Consider the following 12753-nt stretch of genomic DNA (forward strand, 5'->3'; position numbering starts at 1 on the left):
TGGCCTTGGAATACCTCCAGCTCCTCAAGTTCTTACCTCAAGTGTCCAGAGGACTGTATCATGTCCAGACCCATCTTGATTCCTGCTCCCTGTTTCTACTCTCTGTGGCAGATACCACTGGCTGGTCGGCATTGCATGTTTTCCCACATCCTCAAGAACTTTCCTCTACTATTTCTTCTCTCAGTTGCATCCTCATGTCTCTCTCTCTCCTAGGTCCTGCCCCTTAGCAGGGAAGCAGGATTAAGCTGTTCCCCTGTGTGAGAGCAAATAAACATAGCCGTGATTTTTTTAAAAAATATTTCCATTCAACCCTCTTTTCTTGACATGCTGAACTCCGTTGATCCCCACACCCTGACACACACTCCCACAGCTAAACCTTAGACATTGATAAAACCTGGAGTTCTTCCTCTTATGAAAACTTACATCTGGGTATCCCTCTCTTTGCCACAATACTGTATTATTCTTGCTCTCCTACTTCTGTATGCCTACTATATGTGTCCTTTTATCTCTTGGAAGATCTGTTTGCTATTCTCACTTCTAGCATTAAGTAGCCTCTATCTCATGATCCATCTTCCATTCCCAAGCAAGCTTATCCTTCCACCTGCTTGCCTGGCAGACTGTATCCTTGGGCCAATATAACCATCTGTCTCGTCTGCACCTGGACCACTGGTAAAACTCAGATGCCATGCAGACTGGTGTCCTACACAGCTATGGTCTCCAGCCTAAGCTGGGATCTCAACTCTACCCAACTGTCCTGCAAACCCCACGACTGTTCCCTCTTCCATTCCCCTAGAAAGAGTTTCTCTAGTCCTCAAATCCCCCTTGGGACTACCTCCCTTCTCCCTCTTAGGGGATTCCGTCTCTTCTTAATTCCCAAAGAAGGGGAGACCACATGAAGTAAACCCTCATATTCTGCCCCAAGTGCTGATGATAGGTGGATCTGTTTTCAGAGCCTTGAAATTTTCATGGAGAAGCCAACATCTCCTTCTCACAGTTAATGTCCTCACATGGCTTTCAACTCCTATCCCCTATCTGCTTCCTCCAGGGTCTTTCCTTATCAATTACCTCCTTATTATCTTTCATTTCCAGTGACTTTTGTTCTACTCTCCTTTTCCTCTAACCATCTAGCTGTGTTGAAGTATTCCCCCATGAATAAACAAATTTAAATTACAAATAAGAAAAAAACTCACAAAATTCATCCTTGACCCTATATCTTCTTGAAGTGTCCACCTTCTCTTTTGCTCCCATCACAGGCAAAATTTGGAAACAATGATGTCCTCCACCTTGTCTTGTAGACCATCTAGGGACCTGTTTCTGTCCCCAACTCCACCGAAATTATCCTAAGGTCACTAGGACCTTCCTATCGGCATATACAACCGTTTCATATCATTCTACCTCTGTGGGGATTTTGCTGTTGGAAATTCTCTCCTCCCCAGACTGATATGACCATTGTCTGTAGGTTCTGCCTTCTTCCCTGAGCATTTCTTTTCACCCTCCTCAGCAGTTTCCTCTTCCTTTGCTTTCCCCTAAATTATTCATGTTTCCCAATCCAGAGCCTCTATCAACACTCCTCAAAACCTACCTCTGTGGGACACCTGGGTGGCTCAGTAGGTTAAGCACCTGTCTTCAGCTTAGGTCATCATCCCAGGGTCCTGAGATTGAGGCCCTCAATCCCTGCTGAGCAGGGAGCCTTATTCTCCCTCTCCTACTCCCCCTGCTTGTGCTCTCTCTCTCTCACTCTCTCTCTGTGTCAAATGAATAAATAAAATCTTTAAAAAAAACTATGTCTGCATTCTTTTCCTTGGTGAAATGTTTCCTAACTGAAGCCGCACCCCCAAATTAAACTTTCTCCTAAAATATATATAACACTATGGAAACCTACTATTCTGATGGATAATTTATTTATCTGTATACTTTCTTTATCTGGCTTATGAGTTTCTAGTGAGCAGAGTCATGGCCCCATGCCTAGTAGTAGCTAACAGAGAAGACAGTCCATAAATGCTTGTTTGATTTAACTGAGTTGAGTTGCTATCCTTTCTCTCTGTTGTCAGCTGCCCTTACAGAAGGTCTATCCTGTCTTTACTCTTTTTTCTGGACTCCCATTTTAAGCCTTAGCATGTTTTCAAACCTCTTCAAAGCATAAGGCTTCCTGACACTTTCTTACTCTCATCTGTATTCATCTTCATTCAGTTGTTTTGTGCGTATAAGTGTTTTTACATCTGACTTCACCAGATCATTTCCTGTTGGCCACCTCTTTAGATACTTCCCCATTTTCTTCCCAGTCAGAAGTATGCTCTTCACAAGGACTCTCTATTCCTTTTGAGGCAACTTGTTATTTTAGTCTCGTCTTGGAGTCCCTCTGGTCTTCGTTCTAAACTTTTAGAGCTCTGCCTTCTCAGAACCAGGCCATCCATCTGACAATACCCAGCTCACCCATTGTTGGCTATCACAGACTCTGGAGTAACCTGCTCATTTTTTTCCCCAGGGCCCTGCCACTTCCTTGTTGGTTAGAATAGATCCAGAGAAACACTTCTGCATCGCTTCCTCTTTTAGCTAAGTCAATTCCTAGCAGATGTCCCCATGGCCTCTCCCCACAGAACCCCCTCCCCTGCCATATCCTACTCCTCTTGCTGCATCTGTGCCTGCTGTTTGATCCATGCCTGGAAAACATCATTGCTTCCTCCATCTGGATGGGTGGTCCCAGCATATTCCCTCTCTGCTTTTCCTTTAATCTTCAACCAAACTCTGTCCTGCACAATCCCCTCATCACTGCCACATACTTTCCTTCAGGTGTGCATGGCTCTCACTGGGCCAGCTTGAATCTGCTTCTCTTGAACAAGATATTTCTGAGAACTTGCTGTCCTAGGCCAGTCAGGCACCTGCTTCTTTAAATTCTGGTGATGGCAAGTAGTGGTGCTCACATTCCCAAGTTAAAATCCAACATTTTATTGTTTTGTTTCTTAACTATATTCTATGCTTCCCCATTTGGTATCTGGACATACCACTAATTCTAGGCTTCTTGGAAGTGATTCCTGATTGTGAATTATCTGGCACCACCTAGCAGTATTATTTTCTCTGTTTTCTACACAAAATTTTCCCAGTATTTATTTGATTTTACACTTGTTGCAGAACAAAGCCTTGATTATTTTTCTTCTTGAGTTTTTTTTAATTTTAACTTTTTATTTTCTAGTCTTTTTCCTTTTTTACAAAATAAAGCTTATTATTATTATTATTTGAATATTTTGGGTTAATCTTCATGTTATAATTTCTAGGCAAGGATACATATCTCAGTATAATTCTAGGACAGAGAAAATCTAATTCGGTTCTGAAAGTAATGTCAGTGGCAGTGGTTACATGTGTTAGCAATAGTAGTAGCAGTAAGAGCAGTTACCATTCATTCAACAAATATTAAGCACCTACTATATGCTGAGCAAGATGTTATATGCTGGGGAGAAAACCGTGATATGTCCTCCAACTTTCCTGGCCCCAGGGAACCTGCTTTCTAGTGAATGACATAAATATTAGTCATATATTCACATGAGCAAATAAAAATCAGCCCTGTGATACAGGCATGGCAGAGACCACTGGTCACTCATTACCATCTACAACCTGTTGGTGGTGGAACTTGTGAGTCAGCTGGACTCAGGACTACCCCACTAGAGACACAGAGACCACATTCCCCTCCCTGTAGAGAGGGATTCTCCCGGTTAGTAAGCACTGACATGGCACTCCCTGAGCCAGCCACTCTCCCAAGTCCTTCACACATACCAGCTCCTTTTATCTCCTCAAGAGCACTTGGAGGTATGTACTATTATTATTCTCTTTCTACAGGTGAGGAACCCAAGGAGGAGAGGAGTTGAATATTTAGTTCAAGGTCACACATGTTTTAAGAGTTGGGATACAGATTCAGATAGTGCGGTTTCAGAGTCAATGCTTTTTTTTTTTTTTTTAAGATTTTATTTCTTTATTTGACAAAGACACAGTGAGAGAGGGGACACAAGCAGGGGGAGTGGGAGAGGGAGAACCAGGCCTCCCGCTGAGCAGGGAGCCCAATGTGGGGCTTGATCCCAGGACGCTTAATGACTGAGCCACCCAGGTACACCTAGAGTCAATGCTCTTAACCATGGCACTAGGGCTTTCTGCAGATGTATCTTCCCATATTGTCCATGTGTGTGTACATATGATCCATGTGTGTGAACACAAACCTGGAAGCCTGTGTGTGTGTACAGAGTTCTGTTATTTCACTTAGAAATAACCAACCTTGTGATTTAATACTGCAAATCCAATCCTGCCTTACGCTGTAGGGTCAACTCAATGGGTAGCCACACTTACTAACTATAGATGCCATTTGATCAAAAGCATTGATGATTCTGGGGAAACCAATCCTGGCTATGGGAAGGAGGGACTATTCAGATTATACATGATCCTAGGGTTCAAAGCCTATTTGATAACTCATCTCCTATCTTCATCTTCTCCTGCAAATAGGGGCCTAATGTTATTTGAGAACTAAGTAGAAATATAACTGCGATAGCTCTAGAAAGGTGTTTTTCTTATGACCAAGTCACATCTACACGTCTGCTGAGAATAAACATGGTTTTTTGCTCCCACCTGATCTTCATGTGGTCAGCTGTGCCGAACTGGACTTCACTGCAGACTTCAGTGGAGTAACTGCTGGAGGATAAGTGGGAGCACATGACATGTGCAAGATAAGACCCCAGCAGCCTTAAATAAATGTGAACAACAATGCTCTTGTAAGTGGTCTTCTGAGAAAAGCACTGTTATCATCAGCATTGTTCACACTTATTAACAACTTTCCTTGGATGGAGTTGTCAACATGTTTGTTCTTTTAACCTGAATTATCTGCCAAGGAAGAAACTCTCCCCAAGACCGACCAGCAGTTGTTAGTGGGTGTTGTGGCTCCCAGAGCAGTTTCCAGCTGTTGTCAGCACAGCAGGAAGGACCCTGTGCCAAGATAGTCACTGCCTGGAGCCAGGCCAGCCCTGCCCTGTAGGTCAGGCCTTAAGTGCCATCATCCAAGGTTTTTGGGAAAAGAGGTGCACTAGATCTAATGGGATGCTACCAGGGAGAAATTAAGATGTAGGATGTGTGGCTTGCTGCTTCTTCATTCTCTGCCTACCCCCTTTAAAGTGTCAATATTCGAATGGCCCTTTCACTAGCCAGAAAGGACCTAAAAATTCTATGCCATATTCTAACACTAGTCTGTTGGCTTCTAATTTGATCCATATTGAATATTCCACCATTGAGCTTAAGCTCTGCAAAGACAGGTCCCACTGTAATTTCTCTGTGGCTCTCCAAGTCAACATGCCTATGCAGTCAGTGTTAAAAAAAAAAAATTAAGTGTTAAAGTGAATGGAAGGTGCTAAATGCCACCACTTGAATTGTCACCCACTGACATATTGCTGGAGCGTAATCTGACAATGATTCCCATGGATGTCTTGGAGACGTCCATATAGCTCTTTTGAGGGGCTCAATATGAACTTTGAGAATGGAGAAAGACAAAAGCTCTCTGTGGAAAAGTGTCATGACTTTTGTTTTCAGTCTCTGGACCGAGTATTCTTACTTCTATTTGTTCATTCATTCATTCGTTCATTCACAGGCTTTATTTATTTATTTATTTGAGAGAGAGAGAGAGAGAGAGTGTGTGTGTGGGGAGGGGCTGAGTGAGAGGGAGAGAGAACGTTAAGCAGGTTACACACTCTGTACAGAGCCTGACTCGGGGCTCAATCTCACGACCCTGAGATCATGACCTGAGCCGAAATCAACAGTTGAACACTCAACTGACTGAGCCACCCAGGAGCCCCTCATTCACAGGCTTAAAATCAGACAGACCAGGGCTAAATCTATCCTCTTATGTTCTTGATATGTGCTATTGGGCAAGTCTGTGGTATTGCTAAGCTTCAATGTCCTATCAAATGTGAAACTAATTCAGTCAAGAGATGGTTTTGAGTCCCTCCTGGATTCTGGGCATAGCAGATAGTAAAGAAGAAAGACATGGTTCCTTCCCTTACAGAGCAGCTGAATATAGAAATAGCAAATTATTAAGGAGGGCACGTGTTGTGATGAGCACTGGGTGTTATACATAACTAATGAATCATTGAACATTACATCAAAGACTAATGATGTACTACACAGTGGCTAGCTGAACATAATAAAAAATTTAAAAAATAAATAACAAATTAGAACAGAGAGCTGAAGACATGTGGGATGCTCTTACCTTTAATCAATGTGTTAGTTTGCCAGACTGCCATAACAAAGTACCACAAACTGGTGCTTAAAAATCACAGAAGTATGTTCTCTCACAGTTCTGAAAGTTAGAAGTCTGAAAACAAGTTTTATTAAGGCCATGCTCCCTCGGAAGTCTCCAGCTAAGGATCCTTCCTTACTTCTTCTTAGCTTCTGAGGGTTATTGTAATCCCTGGCATTCCTTGGCTTGTAGCTACATCTCTCCACTTTCTTTTTTTTTTTTTTTAAAGATTTTATTTATTTATTCATGAGAGACAAAGAGAGAGGCAGAGGGAGAAGCAGGCTCCCAAGGAGCAGGAGCCCGATGCGGGACTCGATCCCAGGATGCTGGGATCATGACCTGAGCCGAAGGCAGACGCTTAACCATCTGAGCCACCCAGGCGCCCATACATCTCTCCACTTTCTGCCTCTGGCATTACATGGCTTTATTCCATGTGTGTTTCTTCTGTGTCTGTACATCCAAATCCCCCTCTCCTTTCTCTTACAAAGATAACAGTCATTGGACTGAAGGACATACTCTGATCTAGTACGACGTTATCTCAACCTGAATATATGTGGACTGTGTCTCCAAATAAGGTTAAATTCATAGGTACTGGGAGCTTGGGCTTGAAAATATCTTTTTGGGGAACACAATTCAATCCACTATAATCAGGGACCAAAAAATTTCCTCAGAAGTCCCCAACAGGCATCCCTTCACATCTTCTGAGCTATAGACTCATTCCCTTGGCCTGGAGCACACACATCTTCTATGGCTATCAGGAGTCTTCTGGTTGATATCTAACGGAAATTAGAGTTAAAATAGCAAGGGAGAAGAGGAGTGGAACATGCTTGCTAAATGGGCCCCAGAGTCTGCCGCATAGGGAGAAAAATTAGGAAGCTGCCATAAAGGGAATGACATAAGGGGCTGAACTAAAAAAGAAAGGCATAATATATGAGCAGTATTTGCAGAGGTAGACTCAATATATCTTGGAAACTACAATTACGAACACAAGAGAATCCATGCTCAAGGGTGAGAGCAATCCAGAATCTGGGAAATGAGAGACTCTGAACTTGACATGGAGTGAGTGAGTAGAGGGTATTTGGAGAAGGTGAGCAAAAACCAAGCTACGGAGAGATACAGGCATAGATGGAGGTCTAGCTCCCTTGTAACCCCCCATCGCTGGCCCCACACACTGGCTCATCTACTCATCAAACCCAAAGTGGAAAGCATATTCCCAGGCTCAGCAAATCCCTGGCAAGAGCAGCTCTCTGGGAAAATACCCAACACATGCCATGGAGACCGGAAGGCTTCCGGATGACACAGTTGCTCTTGTTTGGAGGATGAACATCAAGACTGCTTGAGAAATGATAGTGGGAACTGTTCCATTTTCATCTTGCCTATATTTGGACATAGTGTTTTAACCATTCCTATGGTTCCATCTCCATCTACCTGCATCGCTGGGGTGGAGACATGCTTGCTGGATTTTTCTGTTAGTCACTGCCTTGGTAGGTCTCCAGCTGGAAGGAGTCAAGGACAGTGTTGGAAGCTGAGGTCATCCCTTTGATTCTGGTAACCCAGTTCTGCACCCTTGGAATCCAGCTCGTTCATTTCCAGAAAGTTAAATTTGGTAAATTAGTACTTAATCTATTTTATTCTTAAATCCCCATCATGACAGTTTACATAAAGTTCAAGGAAGAACTTCCCAAGTCTCCTCATTTAAAATATACTGTAGCTTTTATAGTAGCACTGAGAAACAATTTATCTCCATTTTCTTCATGTTTTTTGACTTCTGAGTCTTATTCTACATTTTTGCCCACACTAAACTTTCTACAAAGTTTTCCTTGGGATTGAGACGTAGGAAATAATGCATAGTAATCCTAACCATTTTACTGGCCTTGTTCATGTTGGGACTTCTCTCCTTTACTCAAAGCCTTTACTTAGTAGTCTCCTCATTTGATGAGAGATAAAGGGACACAGAGCCAATTATCCCCACTTTTCAGGTAAAACGGCTAACGGAAAAAGGAGTCTAGAGACTTACTGGGTTGCCCAATAGCTGATGCCCAGTCTGGGGGAAAATTACTGATCCTTCCACCCCCTAATATGCAGAGGCAGCCTTCAGTTTCCCTGTGGGTGGATACAAGCATGGAGGAAGAGAATTCAAAATGTAAAATTATCTAAAAATGCATGGAGAGTGGATTGAGGTAAGTTAATGAAAACACTGGGTGCCATATCTGCCTTATAGAACAGGAGCTATGACATTTAACTTCCTTCCTTCCCAGTCTTGACCCAAGTGTGGATTGTTGTATTAACATTTAGATATGGTACTTTGATATAACCTGAGTTCAAACACAATAACATGACACTATAGTTTTCTGATGTGAGCCAGAAATGATTTTCTCCTTCTAGCTGAGCTGCCATGAGACCTTCCTTTGCCTTCTCTGAGGGCTGGCAATTTGCGTGAGGAGAAGGATGTCAGCCTAGCCCTCATGTCTGTATTCACTGAGAAGTTTGAGAATCTGTGTTAAAAAAAAAAAAAATTGTCTGCGAATACTTGAGTGGGTGGGGAAATAAAAGTGAACTGAATTGTGAGGAACTGAACAATTCATGTCCTCACCTAAGAAGATTGATTCCTGGATTTGCTACTGCTTTCCTCCCAGCCCCTGGGAGAACACGCTGCCTCACTCACCCTGTCTCCCAGATGAATGAGGATTATTATGGAGTAGGAGCTCTCAGTTCCTTTCAACTGCAGAGGTTGATGTGGGCTGAATTGTGTCCCCTCAAAATTCCTCTTTCAAAATCCTAACCCCTATCAGCTCAGAATGTGACCTTATTTGGAGATAGGGTCTTTATAGAGGTGATCAAGATAAAATGAGATCATTAGGGTGGGTCCTGATCCAATATGACTCATGTCCTCATAAAAAGAGGAAATTTGGACACAGAGATATGCATGAAGGTAAGATCATGTGAAGACATAGGGAGAAAATGGTCATCTATGAGCCAAGGGGAGAGACCTCAGAAGGAACAGACCCTGTGGCCACCTCATCCAGGACTTCCCAGCCTCCGGACTGTGAAACATTACATTTCTCTGGTTTCAGTCACCAGTCTGTGGTACTTTGTTATAGCAGCCCTAGCAGCTGAATATCGAGTTCTACCATTCGACTGTTTAATTAAGTCATTACAAATGTAATACTAATGGAAAATGTTTTTGTAAATGTTGACATATACGTGATCTTTTTTTTAAGATTTTATTTATTTGAGAGAGAGAGACAGTGAGCTCAAGTGGAGGGGGGGAAGGCAGAGGGAGAGGGACCCCGGGATCATGACCCGAGCCAAAGGCAGAGGCTTTACCCTCTGAGTCACCCAGGTGCCCCTACATATATGCAATCTTATTGAATCCTGACGTTGACCGTGTGAAGTAGGAATCATTTTCCTCTTTTCACAGGGGTTAGGCACTACACTGTCCCTAGAAGATGAAGAAAGACAGGCTCACACGTGGCTAGACTGGTCCCCCAGGGTTGTGGGGCACCCAGGGTTGTGGGGCAGATTCAGGTCACAACCGTGTGGCCCGCTTCCCAGGTGCTTGGTCTATCTTCTACTTCCTGCTGCTTGCCTTGTGAGGGTTTGTCAGAGCTCATATACCTGCTTTTTAAAAAAGAGAGCAAAAATTAAGGTAGCTGTCCTGGGAACTTACACAACCCTATCTGAACAAAGAGACTTAGGGCAGAGTTTATGGACACCATATGTGCATGGAGAAAATACAATAGGCAAACCTTCTTTACCAGTCTATCTCACTTGCTGGCTTCTTTAGCCCAATTTGGCTGAAAAGATGATCATTGCTGCCAAAGCTGCAAAAGACGAAAGAAGACACAGATCTCTCAGGACAAAAAAAAAAAAAATCTGAGTAAAATACCCGTAATTGGTTACAAACTGTTAAATGTGCAGCTCCAGGGAGCATCCTTTACTGCATGAAGACAAGCATTTACTGCCCTCACGGGGAGAGAGGGGCACACAGGCTCGAGAAGGGTTGCGGGTTGGTAGAACCTTCTGGAGAGCAGTTTGGCAGTATGTCTCCACTGGCTCCATAGTCTTTGATTCTGTAATTCTACTTAGGGAATTCGTCCTGTGAAACAGTCCAGTCAAAGGTGGGAGAATGTGTGTGTAAGAACGTTCTCAACAGCTCAGGTGCCTGCCTCAGGGCACAGGAACGGAGCGTGAAGTAGGGAGGAGAGCTGGGGTTTGGGGGTGACACAGCAGCCTGGTGGGGGTATAGCTCAGTGGTAGAGCATTTGACTGCACAGCAGCCTGGGAGCCACCACTGAGGGCTGCCCAGACCTGGCACTGCTTACCACGCAAACATGGAGAAATCTGGGTCATTCATGTATGTCTAATAATATGCAAATTCTAAAATCTCTGTGCTACATCTTTATTAATTTAGTAATAATAAGCATTTGTCATAAAGATGGAATAGGTTAAGATCTCTAATATCATCATGGTCATTATCTTTATTTCAATCTGAGTTATTTGATGATGAAATCTAGTACCAGTATTTGCTAAGAACACCAAGAACTCTCTTATTTAATCTAAGATGTTGCTCTTTCTTTCTTCGATGTAGTTCGCCTTAACCCAAGTTCCGATGAAGGGACAAATATTTCATCTCCGGTTCTTAGAAGCCTGGACAACTATATCACTTAACACTCTACCATGTCCTGAGAGGACTGATGGTCGGTGACTTGACTGAGCTGTAATGTGACCTCTGACGCACTATTCATTGACAGCATCGGTACTGTGTGTTTTGTCTGAATTAGTCAGAGTTCTCCAGGGAAATAGAACCTTTGTTATATATCAAGAACGGGCTCATGTGATTGTGGAATCTGAGAAGTTCCAAGATCTGCAGTGGGCGAGCAGGAGCCCAGGAGAGCCGGTGGTGTCATTTCAGTCTGAAGGCAGGCAGGCTTGAGACCCAAGAAGAGCCCATTTTTCCATTTGAGCCTGAAGGCAGGGTGAGACCAGTGACCTAGCTCAGCAGTAAGGCAGTAGGAGTTCTGTCTTACTCAGCCTTTTTGTTCTTTTTCAGGTCTTCAATTGATTGTGTCTTAACCGGTTCAAGCTGCTATAGCAGAATTCCATGGATGGGTGGCTTAAACAACAAGCATCTATTTCTTGTGGTTCTGGAGGCTGGGAAGTCCAAGATCAAGGCACCAGTAGATCTGCTGAGACCCACTTTCTGGTTCACAGACAGTTGTCTTCTCATGATATCCTTACATGGTGGAAGAGGTGAAGGAGCTCTCTGGGGTCTCTTTGATAAGGGCACTGATCCCATTCATCAGGGCCCCACTCTCATGACCTAATCACCTCCCACAGGCCCCACCTCCTAAAAGCATCACACTGGGACTAGGATTTCAACATACAAATTTGGTGGGGGTGGGGACTGTGATACAAACATTTGATCTATGGCACATTGGTTGAGGGCCACCCATGTTAGGGGAGGCTATCTGCTTTCCTTGGCCTACCAATTCAAATGCTCTTCCTATGCAGAAATGCTGTCAGAGACACACCCAGAATAATGTTTGGCCCAACATCTGGGCACCCTATGGGTCCGTCAAGTTGACATGAAACTAACCATCGTATTGTCCAACACACAAAGGTCTCTCAGTGGGCAAAAACTGCTGAGCCAAACCTCCCGAGGCCCTGTTTCCACCTATCCTGATGAGTCTGGCAGACCCCATGGGCTGACTTTTGTTTCTGGAGTCACCCCACAATGTGGGGCCACAAAAGACCTTGATGATATAGAAGACCATGACTTAGTTATTGGAACATACATGGGTGTATTTGCTCTGGGTTAAACCGTGCAGCAGAAGGACTCTATCAGAGAGAAATTATTTAAATTACAAACTTTACTATTTAAATTCTTCCCTGACCCTCTGAAGTAATTTCTCACTCTTTTGTCATCAGCTGGTTTTGTGGGGTGGACACACAAAAGCAAGCTGTTGCCACCATCAGACTGGCCACCCCGTATAGATGTTCCATTCAGATTCACATTCTCAAAAGCTGAGGGGAAGAGTTATTTACCTGTTTCCCACCCCCCTCCCCAGTGCTGCACCCTGGAAATTTTGGCACCAAGAAAGAACTGCCAAGGTACAGAGTTGGTTGGTTCCTAAATACAAGATTCTATAGTAGTTCAAGATCTAGGTTGGAAGGATGGCAGCTCCCTCAAGGCAGAATTGAGAACAGGGATGACATCTGCACACGGGGGCTTGGAGAAGTGAGTCAGCTCTGGAACAGGACCTCAGAGATGCCAACAGACACGACAGACCATGTCCAAGGGGTCCAATAGTCTTGTCAGCTCTGGAACTGCTCAGCCCTGGTTTTCTAGTCTGGGGGTATGTCACTGATGTGGAGAAACAAATGGGGCTCAGGACACGTATGTGAGGATGTGGCCACTAGGGACATGTGTTCATGGGCAGTGAGGTCCAGGGTGGTGGGTAGGGCAGCAGGCTGGGGAAGGGCTC

The sequence above is a fragment of the Mirounga leonina genome, unplaced genomic scaffold (genome assembly GCF_011800145.1).
Source record: "Mirounga leonina isolate KUSES-001 unplaced genomic scaffold, KU_Mleo_1.0 Mir_172, whole genome shotgun sequence".
Lineage (NCBI taxonomy): Eukaryota > Metazoa > Chordata > Mammalia > Carnivora > Phocidae > Mirounga > Mirounga leonina.